Genomic DNA, 13,898 nt, shown 5'->3' on the forward strand with positions numbered 1-13,898 from the left:
TGCCCTGAGGGGAGAGACCTAGGCTGGCAGCATTTACCACAAGCTGACTGAAGAGCCTTTGGGCCTTGAGTGAACATTGGCAGTAGTCTGGCAGTACTCATGGTGGGCCTAGAACACTGATGGTCATGGAGAAAGATGCCTCCTACATAGGGAAATGATATGAAAGAGTAGGAAGGACTTTGTCTTGTGGCTTGGGTATCAGCTCAGCCACAGCAGAATAGAGAACCGAGTAGGTTACTACAGTTCCCAACTCTAGGCCTGGTTTCTGGATTTCTGGACCTGCCCTGGGACAGGGGGGATCTCACTGCCTTGAAGAGGAGGACATAGGCCTGGCTGGATTTACCACCTTATGACTGAAGAGCCCTTGGGCCTCAAGAGAACATCAGTGATAGCTAGGCAGTTGTCACCACAGGCCTTGGGCAAGACCCAGTGTTGTAATGGCTTCAGATAGGACCTAGCACAGTCCCAGTAGTGGTGGCTATAAAAGTGCTTGTGTCACCCCTCCCCAAGCTCCTGGCAGCTCATCATAGAGGCAGAGACTGTTTGGGAGAAAGTAAGAGAAGTAAATAAGAGTCTCTGTCTGGTAATCCAGGGAGTTCTCACAGATCTTACCCAAGACCACCAAAGTGGTACCTCTGTGAATCTGTAAGAGTCAAAGCATTACTGGACTTGGGGTGCTCCCCAGTGCAGATATAGCTGCAGTGACCAAAGATTTAGATCACAACACTTTGAATACTTGGAAAGCCTTCACAAAGAGGAAGGGTACAAAGAAGCTCAGACTGAAAACTACAATAAATACCTAACTCTTGAATGCCCAGACATTGATGACATCCACAAACATCAAGACCATCCAGAAAGACATGACCTCACCAAGCAAACTCAGTGAGGCAACGGTAACCAATCCCAGAGTGACAGAGCTATGTGACTATGTGACCTTTCAGACAGATAATTCAAAGTGGTTGTTTCAAGGAAGCTCGATGAAATTCAAGATAACAGACAGAAGAAATGCATAATTCTATCAGATAAATTTAACAAATAAACAAATATTTTTTAAAAAAAGTTAAGCAGAAATTCTAAAGCTGAAAAATTCAATTGACATACTAAAGAATGCCTCACGGCTGGGCGCAGTGGCTCACGCCTGTAATCCCAGCACTTTGGGAGGCCGAGGCGGGCGGATCACAAGGTCAGATCAAGACCTTCCTGGCTAACGTGCTGAAACCCCGTCTCTACTAAAAATACAAAAAATTAGCCGGGCGTGGTGGCACGTGTCTGTAGTCCCAGCTGCATGGGAGGCTGAGGCAGGAGAATCACTTGAACCCAGGAGGCGGAGGTTGCAGTGAGCCAAGATTGCACTGCTGCACTCCAGTCTGTCAACAGAGTGAGACCCCGTCTCAAAAAAAAAAAAAAATTGCATCAAAGTCTCAACAACAGAATTGATCAAGTTGAGGAAGGAATTAGTGAGCTTGAAGACAGGCTAATTGAAAATACACAGTCAGAGAAAACAAAAGAAAAAGAATATAAAAGAATAAAGCATGCTTACAATATCTAGAAAACAGCCTCTAAGGGGCAAATCTAAGACTTATTGGTCTTTTTTTTTTTTTTTTTTTTTTTGAGACGGAGTCTCGCTCTGTCACCCAGGCTGGAGTGCAGTGGCGCGATCTCAGCTCACTGCAAGCTCCGCCTCCCGGGTTCACGCCATTCTCCTGCCTCAGCCTTCCAAGTAGCTGGGACTACAGGCGCCCACCACCACGCCCAGCTAATTTTTTGTATTTTTAGTAGAGACGGGGTTTCACCATGGTCTCGATCTCCCGACCTCGTGATCCGCCCGCCTCGGCCTCCCAAAGTGCTGGGATTACAAGCGTGAGCCTCCGCGCCCAGCCAAGACTTATTGGTCTTAAAGAGGAGGTAAAGAGAGAGATGGGGGTAGAAAGTTTATTCAAAGGGATGATAACAGACAACTTTCCAAACCTAGAGAAAAATATCAGCATTCAAATACAAGAAGGTTATAGAACACCTAACAGACTTAATCCAAATAAGACTACCTCAAGATATTTAATAATCAAACTCCCAAATGTCGAGGATAAATAAAGGATTCTAAAATCAGCAAAAGAAACAAACAACATACAGTGGAGCTCCAATAAGTCTGGCAGGAGACTTTTCAGAGGAAACTTTACAGGCCAGGAGAGAGAATTATGATATATATAAAGTGCTGAAGGGGAAAAAAAAACTTTTATCCTGGCCGGGCGCGGTGGCTCAAGCCTGTAATCCCAGCACTTTGGGAGGCCGAGGCGGGCGGATCACGAGGTCAGGAGATCGAGACCATCCTGGCTAACACGGTGAAACCCCGTCTCTACTAAAAGTACAAAAAGTTAGCCGGGCGTGGTGGTGGGCACCTGTAGTCCCAGCTACTCGGAGAGGCCGAGGCAGGAGAATGGTGTGAACCTGGGAGGCGGAGCTTGCAGTGAGCCGAGATCGCGCCACTGCACTCCAGCCTGGGGGACAGAGAAAGACTCCGTCTCGGAAAAAAAAAAACAAAAAAAAACAAAAAAACTTTTATCCTAAAATAGTATATCCAGAGAAAATATTTTTCAAACGTGAAGGTGAAATAAAGACTTCCCCAGACAAACAAAAGCTAAGGGATTTCATCAGCACCAGATCTGTCCTACAAGAAGTGCTAAAGGGAGTTCTTCAATCAGAAGGAAAGGTACATTAATGAGCAATAAGAAATCATCTGAAGGTATAACACTCACTGGTAATAGTAAGTACACAGACAAACACCAAATATTATAACATTGTAATTGTGGTGTGTAAGCTACTCATATCTTGAGTAGAAAGACTAAAAGATTAACTTCAAAAATAATAGCTACAACAACTTTTCAAGTCATAGACAGTATAATAAGATATAAATAGAAACAAAAAGTTTAAAAGTGGGGGGATAAAGTTAATGTGTAGAGTTTTTTTTATTAGTTTTCTCTTTGCTTTTTAGTTTGTATTTCAATCTTTGTTAAATTGTCATCAGTTTAAAATAATGGGCTATAAAATGTGATTTTCAAGCCCCATGATAACCTGAAATAAAAAAAAACCTACAATAGATATCCCAAAAAAATAAAAAGGCAGAAATTAGAACATACCACCAGAGAAAATTGCCTTCACAAAAAGGGAGACAGGAAGGAAGAAATATGGATGGAAAGAAAAGACAACAAAACAACCAAAAATCAAATAACAAACTGGCATGAGTAAGTCCCTACTTATCAATAATAATATTGAATGCAAATGGACTAAACTCTTCAATCAAAAATCATAGAGTGGCTGAAAGGATATAAAAATAATACCCAACAATGTGTTTCCTAGAACAAACACACTTTACTGATAAAGACACACATAGACTGAAAATAAAGGAATAGAAAAAGGCATTCTATGCAAATAGAAACCAAAAAAAGCAGGAATAGGTATACGTACATTATACAAAATAGATTTCAAGAAAAAAAAGCTATAAAAAGAGACAAGGGGTCATTATATAATAATAAAGGGGTCAATTTAGCAAAAGAATATAACAATTGTAAATATATATGCATTCAACATTGGACCACACAGATGTATGAAGCAAATATTAGAGCTAAAGAGAGACACACACCCCAATACACTAATAGTTGTACACTTCAACACCCTAGTTTCAGCACTGGACAGATCATCCGGACAGAAAATCAACAAAGAAACATCAGATTTTACCTGCACTATAGACCAAACGAACTTAACAGATATTTACAGAACATGTCATCCAGTGACTACAGAACACACATTCTTCTCCTCAGCACATGAATCATTCTCAAGAACAGTCCATATGTTAGGCCACAAAACAAGTCTTAAAACATTCAAAAAATTGAAGTCATATATGACCATAATGAAATAAAATTAGAAATCAATAACAAGAAGAACTTTGGAAACTACACGAAGTTTGGAAACTACACATGGAAATTACACAATGTGCTACTGAATAACCCAGGGGTCAATGAAGAAATTAAGAAGGAAATTTAAAAATTTATTGAAACAAATGAAAATGGAAGCACAACATGCCAAAACCTACATGATACAATGAAAGCAGTACTAAGGAGAAAGTTTATAGCAATAAGCATCTACATCAGAAAAAGTAGAAAAACTTCAAATAAACAACATAATGGATGCATCCTAAAGAAGTAGAAATGCAAGAGCAAACCAAACTCCAAATTAGTAGATAAAAAGAAATAATAAAGATCAGAGCATAAGTGAAATTGAAATAAAAAAATACAAAAGAGCAACAAGACAAAAAGTTAGTTTCTTCAAAACATAAACAAAATCAACAAACCTTTAACCAGACTAAGAAGACCCAAATAAAAAAAATCAGAGATGAAAAAGGAGACATTGCAACTGATACCACAGAAATTAAAAGGATCATTAAAGGCTACTATGAGCAACTATATGCCAATAAATTGGAAAGACTAGAAGAAATGGATAAATTCCTGGATACATACAACCTACCAAGCTTGAACCATGAAGAAGTCAAAAACCTGAATAGACTCATAGCAAGTAATGAAATCAAAGCCATAATAAAAAGTTTCCCAGCAAAGAAAAGACTAGGATTCAATTACTTCACTGCTCAATTTTATTAAACATTTAAAGAAGAATTAATCAATTTGACTCAAACTATTCTGAGGAATAGAGGAAGAGGGAATACTTACAAACTCATTCTATGAGGCTAGTATTACCCTGATATCAAAACAGACAAAGACACATAAAAAAATACAGGCCAATATCCCTAATAAACATAAATGCAAAAATCCTTAACAAAATACTAGCAAACTGAATTCAATAACACATTAAAAAGATCATTCATCATGACCAAGTTGGATTTATCACTGGGATGCAAGGAAGTTTCAACATATGTGAATCAATCAGTGTCATCATATCAACAGAATGAAGGACAAAAATCATATGATCATTTCAATTGATGCTGAAAAGGTATTTGATAAAATTCAACATTCCCTTATGATAAAAACCCAACCCTCAAAAAATAGGTAGGGAAGGAACATACCTCAACACAAGACAAGATGTATATGACAGACCCATAGCTAGTATCATACTGAATGGGAAAAAACTGAAAGCCTTTCCTCTAAGACCTGGAACAAGACAAGGATGCTCACTTTCACCACTGTTATTCAACATAATACCGGAAGTCCTAGCTAGAGCAATCAGACAAGAGAAAGAAATAAAGGGCATCCAAATTTAAAAGAAATAAATCAAATTATCCTTATTTGCAGGTGATATAATGTTATATTTGGAAAAACCTAAAGACTCCACCAAAAAACTGTTAGAACTGATGAACAAAATTTGGTAAAATTGCAGGATACAAAATCAACATACAAAAATCAGTAGCATTTCTATATGCCAACAGCAAACAATCTGAAAAAGAAGTCAAGAAAGTAATCCCATTTAAAATAGCTGCAAATAAAATAAGATACCTAGAAATAAACTTAGCCAAAGAAATAAAATATTTCTACAATGAAAACTATGAAACAGTGATGCAAGAAGTTGAAGAGGACACAAAAAATGGAAATATATTAATATCCATTGATTGGAAGAATCAATATTCCTTAAATATCCATACTACCCACAGCAATCTACAGATTCAGTGCAATCCCTGTCAAAATACCAAAGACATTATTCATAGAAATAGGAAAAGTAACCCTAAAATTTTTATATGGAACCATGAAAGACCCAGAATAGCCAAAGCCTTCCTGAGCAAAAAGAACAAACTGAAGAAATAGCATTACCGGACTTCAAATTATGCTACAGAGTTATGTAACAGAAACAGCATAATGCTGGCATAAAAACAGACACATAGACCAATGGAACAGGACAGAAAACCCAGAAATAAATCCATACATCTGCAGTGAATTCATTTTTGACAAAGGTTTCAAGACCATATATTGGGAAAAAGATAATCTCTTCAATAAATGGTGCTAGAAAACCAGATATCCCATGCAGAAGAATAAAACTAGACCCCTATTTTGTCATATACAAAAATTAAATTAAAATGAATTAAAGACTTAAATATAAGAGCTCAAACAATAAAACTGCTAAAAGAAAACATTGAGACAATGCTCCAGGACATTGGTCTGGGCAACGGTTTCTTGAGTAACACCCATAAGCACAGGCAAGCAAATCAAAAATGAATGAGTGGGATCACATAAGTCTAAACACTTCCACACAGCAAAGAAAACAACAAATTGAAGAAATAACCCACAGCATGGGAGAAAATATTTGCAAACCACCCGTCTGACAAGGGTTTAATAACCAAAATATATAAGGAGTTAAACAACTCTATAGAAAAATGTTTAATAATCCAATTAAAAATGGGCAAAAGATCTGAATAGACATTTCTCAAAAGAAGACATACAAATGGCAAACAGATATATGAAAATGTGCTCAACATCATTGATTATCAGAGGAATGCGAATCAAAACTACAATGAAATATCATTTCATCCCAGTCAAAATGGTTTTTATCCAAAAAGCCAATGGCAAAAACTGGCAATAACAATTGCTGTTGAGAATGTGGATAAAGGAACACTCATAGACTGCTGGTGGGAAGGTAATTGGTACAGCCACTATGGAGAACATTAGGGAGCTTACTCAAAAATAGAACTACCATATGGGTCAGCAATCCCAGTGCTAGGTATATACTCAAAGGAAAGAAAGTTATTATATCAAAGAGCTATCTGCACTACCATGGTTATTGCAATACTATTCACAATAGCCAAGATTTGGAATCAAGCTAAACCTCCATCAACAGATGAATGGATAAAGAAAATGTGGTATGCATACACAATGGTGTGCTATTTAGCCATAATAAATATCAGATCTTGTCATTTGCAACAGCGTGGATGGAACGGGAGGACATTAAGTGAAATAAGCCAGGAACAGAAAGACAAATTTCACATGTTCTCACTCCTTTGTGGGAGCTAAAAACTAAAACAATTGAACTCCTGGAGATAGAGAGTATAATGATGGTTATCAGAGGCTGGGAAAGGTAGTGGGGGTTGGGGAGGAAGTATGGATAGTTAATCTGTGCAAAAATATAGTTAGAATTGATAAGATCTAGTATTTGATAGCTCAACAGGGTGATTATAGTCAACAATAATGTATTGTACATTTAAAAATAACCAAAAGAGTATAATTGGAATGTTTGTAACACAAAGAAATAGATGTTTGAGGTAATGGATACCTCATTTATCCTGATGTGATTATTATGCATTGTATACCTGTATTAAAATATCTCATGTACCCCTAAATATATACACCTTGTATATACCCATAGAAATTAAAAAGAAAAAGAAAAAAAAGAAAGAAATGAAAGGGCTATTTCCCTTTCTATCAAAGCATGTGAAACCATAAAAATGTTTTAATGTTTTCTTATGTCTCGGATGTGCTAAGCATCAAAGAGAATAGCACCAAACACTGAGGCTGAGCTCATCTAGAAGCCCCAAAGTTTCAGAAAACAGCCATGATGGAATTAGTGGCCTTGAGTTGGTTAGAAGACCCCCACTCTGGAAGAGCAATGTCAAATGCTGCCAACCTGCCTTCATCAGCTGCCTTACAGGAGTCTTCTTTCCTTTAGATTCTTCCTAACTCATGTGCTAACCATGTTCAGGTCAACCCATGGGCAAAATTTAGGCAAATCTGGCCAGGGATGCATACAGGAAATAGCCCAGTGGTGCATAAAATTTGCAGCCATCCTAATTGCTAAACTAGAGCATGCATCCACCTGGCTGAATTCCCTCAGAGTCAAGATTAGTAAGGAGGTGTTTATTTCTCCAGTAAATGCTCAGTCTCCCAAGGGATTTAATTACCTAATCTGATTGGTTCCCAAACTCTTTCTATACTAAGTTCTAGCTATAATTGTGCTGGCAGTGGTAAGCTGATATCAATTAAGTGAAGTTAATTCTCCAGGCCCAAATCTATACCATGCCAGTTTGCTGAAGGAACTTGCAGAATGTGATTAAGGAAGTAGGCAGTAATTCCCTAGAAAAGGTAGAGATTGATAAAATGACCAAATTTTCAAATAGGAAAAAGTGAATCCCAGTAATTATATGCCAATTAGATGGAGCCTAGAATGTATTAGTGAATGTGGGAATAGAAATATGAATGAGAGATACTATTCAAGTGGTTAAGTGTGTGAATTTTCAAATTAAGCAGACCTTAGCTGATCATTATATCACATTTTTATACTCAGAATGATATTGTTGTTTATGAGGAGGAATCTTTCAGTCTGTGAATAATCATACAAAGCCACTACCACTATGTCAGTCTTAAGGGTGGCCAAGGTGTTTATAACCAAGGTGCTGCTTTGTTTATTTTTTATTGATGGTTTAGATCAATTCATAATAAAGATACATAAACATTTAAGCCTCCGTAGAATTAAAATTATACTGTCAGATCAAGGTAACCTGTATTCTGTGGAAGACAGTAACTGTATAACTTTCATTATCACCTCCCCTAAAGAGAACATTTTAATTTAATTTACTCTCTCCCTGAGAGAAATTAAATACCAAGGAATAAGATTTGGTTGAGTAAGACTGAGCTTTGGAGAGCCACAAACCATTGTAAAGTCTAAGGTTTCTTCACTAATCAGTGTGAGTCAATAGAGAAATACAGCTGCTAAGGAAGTACTATAGTCATGAGTTGTGTCAAAAATCCAAGTGTTGATGACAGAAGCCAAGTATTGAATAGGTAGCGGGAATTCTCATGTACTCTGTATTAGTGAGACTTCTGGAGTGTAGAGTCCAGGTCTCGGCAACAAACAACCAGTGAGGTTCCACCAGGCACAAGCAGATTTGTGAAGGTTTCAAATATCACAGGAGGAGCCAGATTATATGAGGAACTGAATCATAAAGAAAAAATCCAAGGGACTCAGAATGATTAGACTGAATAAAAAGAAATGTTTAAGGAACATGATCATGATGTTAAAATATTTAAAAATGTAACACAGAGGGAAAATTGTGACTCAAGAATCCACCCACAAAATGGCTGCCATTTACAAGGTATGAGAAAGACATTGTTAGCTATGCAAAAGCCCAGAAAATGTACAACTCAGCAGCCTTTCTGAATAAACTATTTGTCACCAGGCTCTAAAAGTTGAATCTTAAATTCAATATGGTATCCTGGATTGCATCCTGGAAAAGAAGAAAATGATGTGAAGGAAAAATGGGAAGTCTGAAAAAAGTCTATACTTTAGTCAGTGTGTGGTACCATGTCAATTTCTTAGTTTTGATAAATGTGCCATGATTATGTAATATATTTATTCAGATTTTTCTGTTTTTATCTTTTAAATATTTGAACTTTATGTTGATGATACTTCTGAAGTTTCTAGTCAAGTTCTAGTCAACAAATCACCAACTTAGGAAACTAATTTTTAAAACATTTTAAAAAGCCATACATACAAAGATGTTGTACACTAGTTAAAATTTGGAAGCAAAATGTTAAATATATGAGTAGTTGTATCATGGTACATCTCTATAATTAAATGTCTTAAAGCCATTACAGATGTTTATGAAGTTGGTAGTAACATGAGGAAATTCTTATGATATAATATGAAATTTAAAAGCAGAATACAAATCTGAACGTAGCCCAAATTGCTGTACTACTTAAATCATGAGGTCAAGAGATCGAGACCATCCTGGCCAACATGGTGAAACCCCATCTCTACTAAAAATACAAAAATTAGTGGCACACGCCTGTAGTCCCAACTACTCGGGAGTCTGAGGCAGGAGAATCTCTGGAACCCAGGAGGCGGAGGTTGCAGTGAGCTGAGATGGTGCCACTGCACTCCAGCCTGGTCACAGAGCGAGACTCCGCCTCAAAAAAAAAAAAAAAAAAAAGATACTCAAAAACAACATGTATTTTCTCTGGATTTTGTTTTGTTTCTCTTTTTTCTTTTTCTCTATTTTATAGTTTTTTCTAACAAGCATATATTACTTTGATAATCAAAAAAAAACCCATAAAAGGATTTGAGCTAGTTTCATCGTGTAAATAGTTAGAGGTCAAAATCTATCCTGTCTCCCCCAGACTTTGACTAACTATACGATGTTAAAAGGCTGAGAATGAAAGCCATAAGATTGCACAACACAAAATAACTCAGAAGGATTTTTTTTAAGAACAGAGGATATAGCTAAATCTATTAGTCCTGGAAAGAAACTCTTGGTGCTTCTAAGCAGTCACAATGACTTAAGAGACAAGATAGAGGAGCATGCCAAAGATATCTCAACGAGAGATAAGTGTACTATACACAAAGATGGAAAACAAACCAGAGGGAGAAGGATTAGAATCTGTTCCAGACTTTGGACAATAAACCAAAATTATATCTTAGTGCAGGCAAATATTCTAAAAGAAGTGTGGCAGTAATCCAACCTGAAAAGTATATAGTGGCAGATGGCATTTATCCAGCATAAAGATTTGTCTCATTAGCAAAAATGCTTCATGTAATGGTCAAATACAGAGCAGAGAAAATTCAAGTCAGAGAGCTGTAATGTCACAGGCAAAACAGAACACAAAGTATGCAAGGATTGCAACTGGATCCAGAAGAGACTTTACTTGAATGAGCCAGTCATTCCCTCCCCATGAGGGTTCCTTAGAGAATGCTGATGAAAACAGAACCTCATGCACAGATGAAAGAGCATTATCTTATTTAGATAGGGAAAAGGTGGTATGGCCAAATGATACCAGGACCTGTGCCTATCTTCCATAATGGTCCTGGGTATTTAGAAATCCTAGTATGGCTGCAGAGATTAGCCATGAGTCACAAACCTTTCAAAGACACCATATCCAGCTGGGCATTTCATTTTTCCAGTGATGGGCCATATGTGTGTGTACTGTTCATAAGTTTTTCTGAGGGTCTGTGTGCTGGCTAGAAACATAAATTTGTTAGCTCCAATACCAAAGCAGATCAAAGCACATTTTAATAAATGTTGCTTCTACAAAACATTCATAGGCCTAGTACCAGTCTCAATTCACCTTCGGCGTTGTTAATTATAGAACTGGTATCAACAAGCTAAGTCATTATCAAAACTATGGAATATATTCACAATTTAGTCTAGTATGTATATCCTTGTCCCAAAACTTCAGCCATGTGAGCTCTTGGTGCATACAAAGTACATATATATATATATATGCTCTTGCTGAATACAAAGTACATATATATATAAATACACACACACACACACACAGAGAGATATATAGGTATATATCTATATATACTGTAAGTTCTGGGATACGTGTGCAGAACGTGCAGGTTTGTGACACAGGTATACACGTGCCATGGTGGTTTGCTGCACCCATCAACCCATCATCTACATTAGGCATTTCTTCTAATGCTATCCCTCCCCTAGCTCCCCACACCCTGACAGGCCCCAGTGTGTAATGTTCCCCTCCCTGTGTCCATGTGTTCTCATTGTTCAGCTCCACTTGTGAGTGAGAACATGGAGTGTTTGGTTTTCTGTTCCTGTGTTAGTTTGCTGAGAATGAAGGTTTCCAACTTTATCCATGTACCTGCAAAGGACATGAACTCATCCTTTTTTATGGCTTCATAGTATTCCATGGTGTATATGTGCCACATTTTCTTTATCCAGTCTACCATTCATGGGCATATGGGTTGGTTCCAACTCTTTGCTATTGTGAACAGTGCTGCAATAAACGTATATGTGCATGTGTCTTTATAGTAGAGTACATACGAAGTACTTACAATGCAAACATCCACACTGCTCAAGCTAATGTTTAGCAGTTCTGAATATCCTGAGGTTTCCATTCCAAAAGCAGCTACACAAAATTAAAGAATGATTCGTATACATCTTTTAAAAAATTCTGGGATGCTCTTTTACAATGACTTCATTTCCAGGAAATATCTACAATTTCCACAAATGTATATTTCCAATGAACTCAGGGCAGTTTGATAAAGAAAAATATGCCCAGTTTGAATCTAAATACTTAACTTCCTTCAGTAAATTAGAGGTCTTTCTACTCTGTCTTGGTGCTGAAAAAAAAAATTACAGATCTTTTTTACTTTTCCCTCATAATTTCAAGGTTAATGTGTTCAGATGTTTTTTCACATCATTAAAGATATACAATTCTTTGAGTCATTGGGAGCCTGATGGATGAGGTCTCTCAGGGCATATTCATTTTCCAAAATCATTGATCTGAGAACAAAGTTAAGTAAACCTCCTCTGACTACATTAAATAAAATAAACTTCTATTTTCTGCTTCAAGTTATTGAAGTATTCCTTAAGCTAGCACTGATGAAAGTATAGTCCTGAAAAAAATTCAGTCTTGCTTACCTTATCTAACCATGTGAGAAAACAGATATAAACATTCACAGGAGAAAATTCGTGAATAGAAGATCAATGGAATTTGGGGTTGCTCATATTCTTTGTTGATATAAATGTAGATGCCAGTTCTTTTAATTGGTGTGGCTCACCTGTGGCACACAGTTTTTCCAAGGTATTGTATATATTATCAGGGAGAAGGGGAGCCCACTAGAAATTACCCCAGGATCAAATAACACATTGACTGAGATATAGAGTAAATATTTTTGATCCTTTCCCATTCTCATAGGCAGGATCAGAAAATAGAGATCTTGGACCCCCTCATAGTAAGTAAAAGACAAAGGAGAAATTAACGACTGCTCGCCAAGGCCCACAGCCATGAGCAGGATTTACCCTACCTCCATGCAGCAAGGTCTGGTCAAGGAGAAGTTGCAAGGGCACATATTTGTCACGGCCATGAGCAACTTACAAAAATACTGCCCCTGAGCCATAAGCCACAAGCCAAACCTGCTCTGTGTGATTTATGACTTGTTTGTTTCCACTGAACAGCCAGGTTTGTTAAAGGACAGTTTTGTTCCCAGAGGAATCATTAGTGAATGAAGGCTGTAGAAGTGTTGCAACTTGAAAATTGACTCAGACATGAATATGCAAATTATATTCAGACACAATAGATAAATGCAGCTTATAAGCAAGCCAGGCTGGAGGCCTTAGGGAAATTCCAGTAGACAATACAGTCAGAGATAAATTTGAAGATGGATTTTTTTTTTTACTTTGTCTGGTTTTCCTCCTTTTATTTACCCTCTTTAGCTTAAGTAAATAATCAGTCCAGTCTAGATGGACTGATGAGAACTAGGCCTGGATGAGAATATTTACATTAATGAGGCAAACCCTCCAATCTCCTTCTGTTCTTTCTTGTCCAAGAGAAGTGTTTAATATTTCAGAAGTATCTGACTGAATAGTGTAATATAAATCAGGTAGGATGACTTCTGAGCTTCTGGTTCAAGATGGCTGACAGATCACATGTGACAACCTCTTTCTTCACCCCAACTTCTTAGAAAGGATAACTTACTCTGGAAAATAAGATATACCCTCAGTGGACCAAAAATCAGGAAAAAAAAAAATCACTGAAACATACAACATATATAGAATTAGACTGAAGAAGAAAACCACAAGCAACATGCACACAGGAGAGGGCAAATACAAAAGGTGAGATAACTCTACTGGGCATACCCTACCAGGAAGGAGCAGTTACTCACAGGACGAGGGTATACTGGAATCACTAACAGGCTTATTATTTAAGGTCCCAAAGAAAGATCCACCAAGTATATGGAATCCTCCTCTCCTTCCAACTTCCCACCTTCCCACCTTTCCTTCTCATACTTGCAGGGTTGTCAGTTGCCCAAGGCAATTAGGCAACAGAGCTGCTTGCCCTTAGAGATGAGCAATGAGTATGTGCATTTGGACAGAGAAGCAGTCTAACTATCAAAGTAACATAGCTGGCAGTCATTGGCCCTTCCCTAGGCTCACTACACATATGAAGTATAAGTGC

The sequence above is a fragment of the Nomascus leucogenys genome, chromosome 14 (genome assembly GCF_006542625.1).
Source record: "Nomascus leucogenys isolate Asia chromosome 14, Asia_NLE_v1, whole genome shotgun sequence".
In the NCBI taxonomy this organism is placed as follows: Eukaryota; Metazoa; Chordata; class Mammalia; order Primates; family Hylobatidae; genus Nomascus; species Nomascus leucogenys.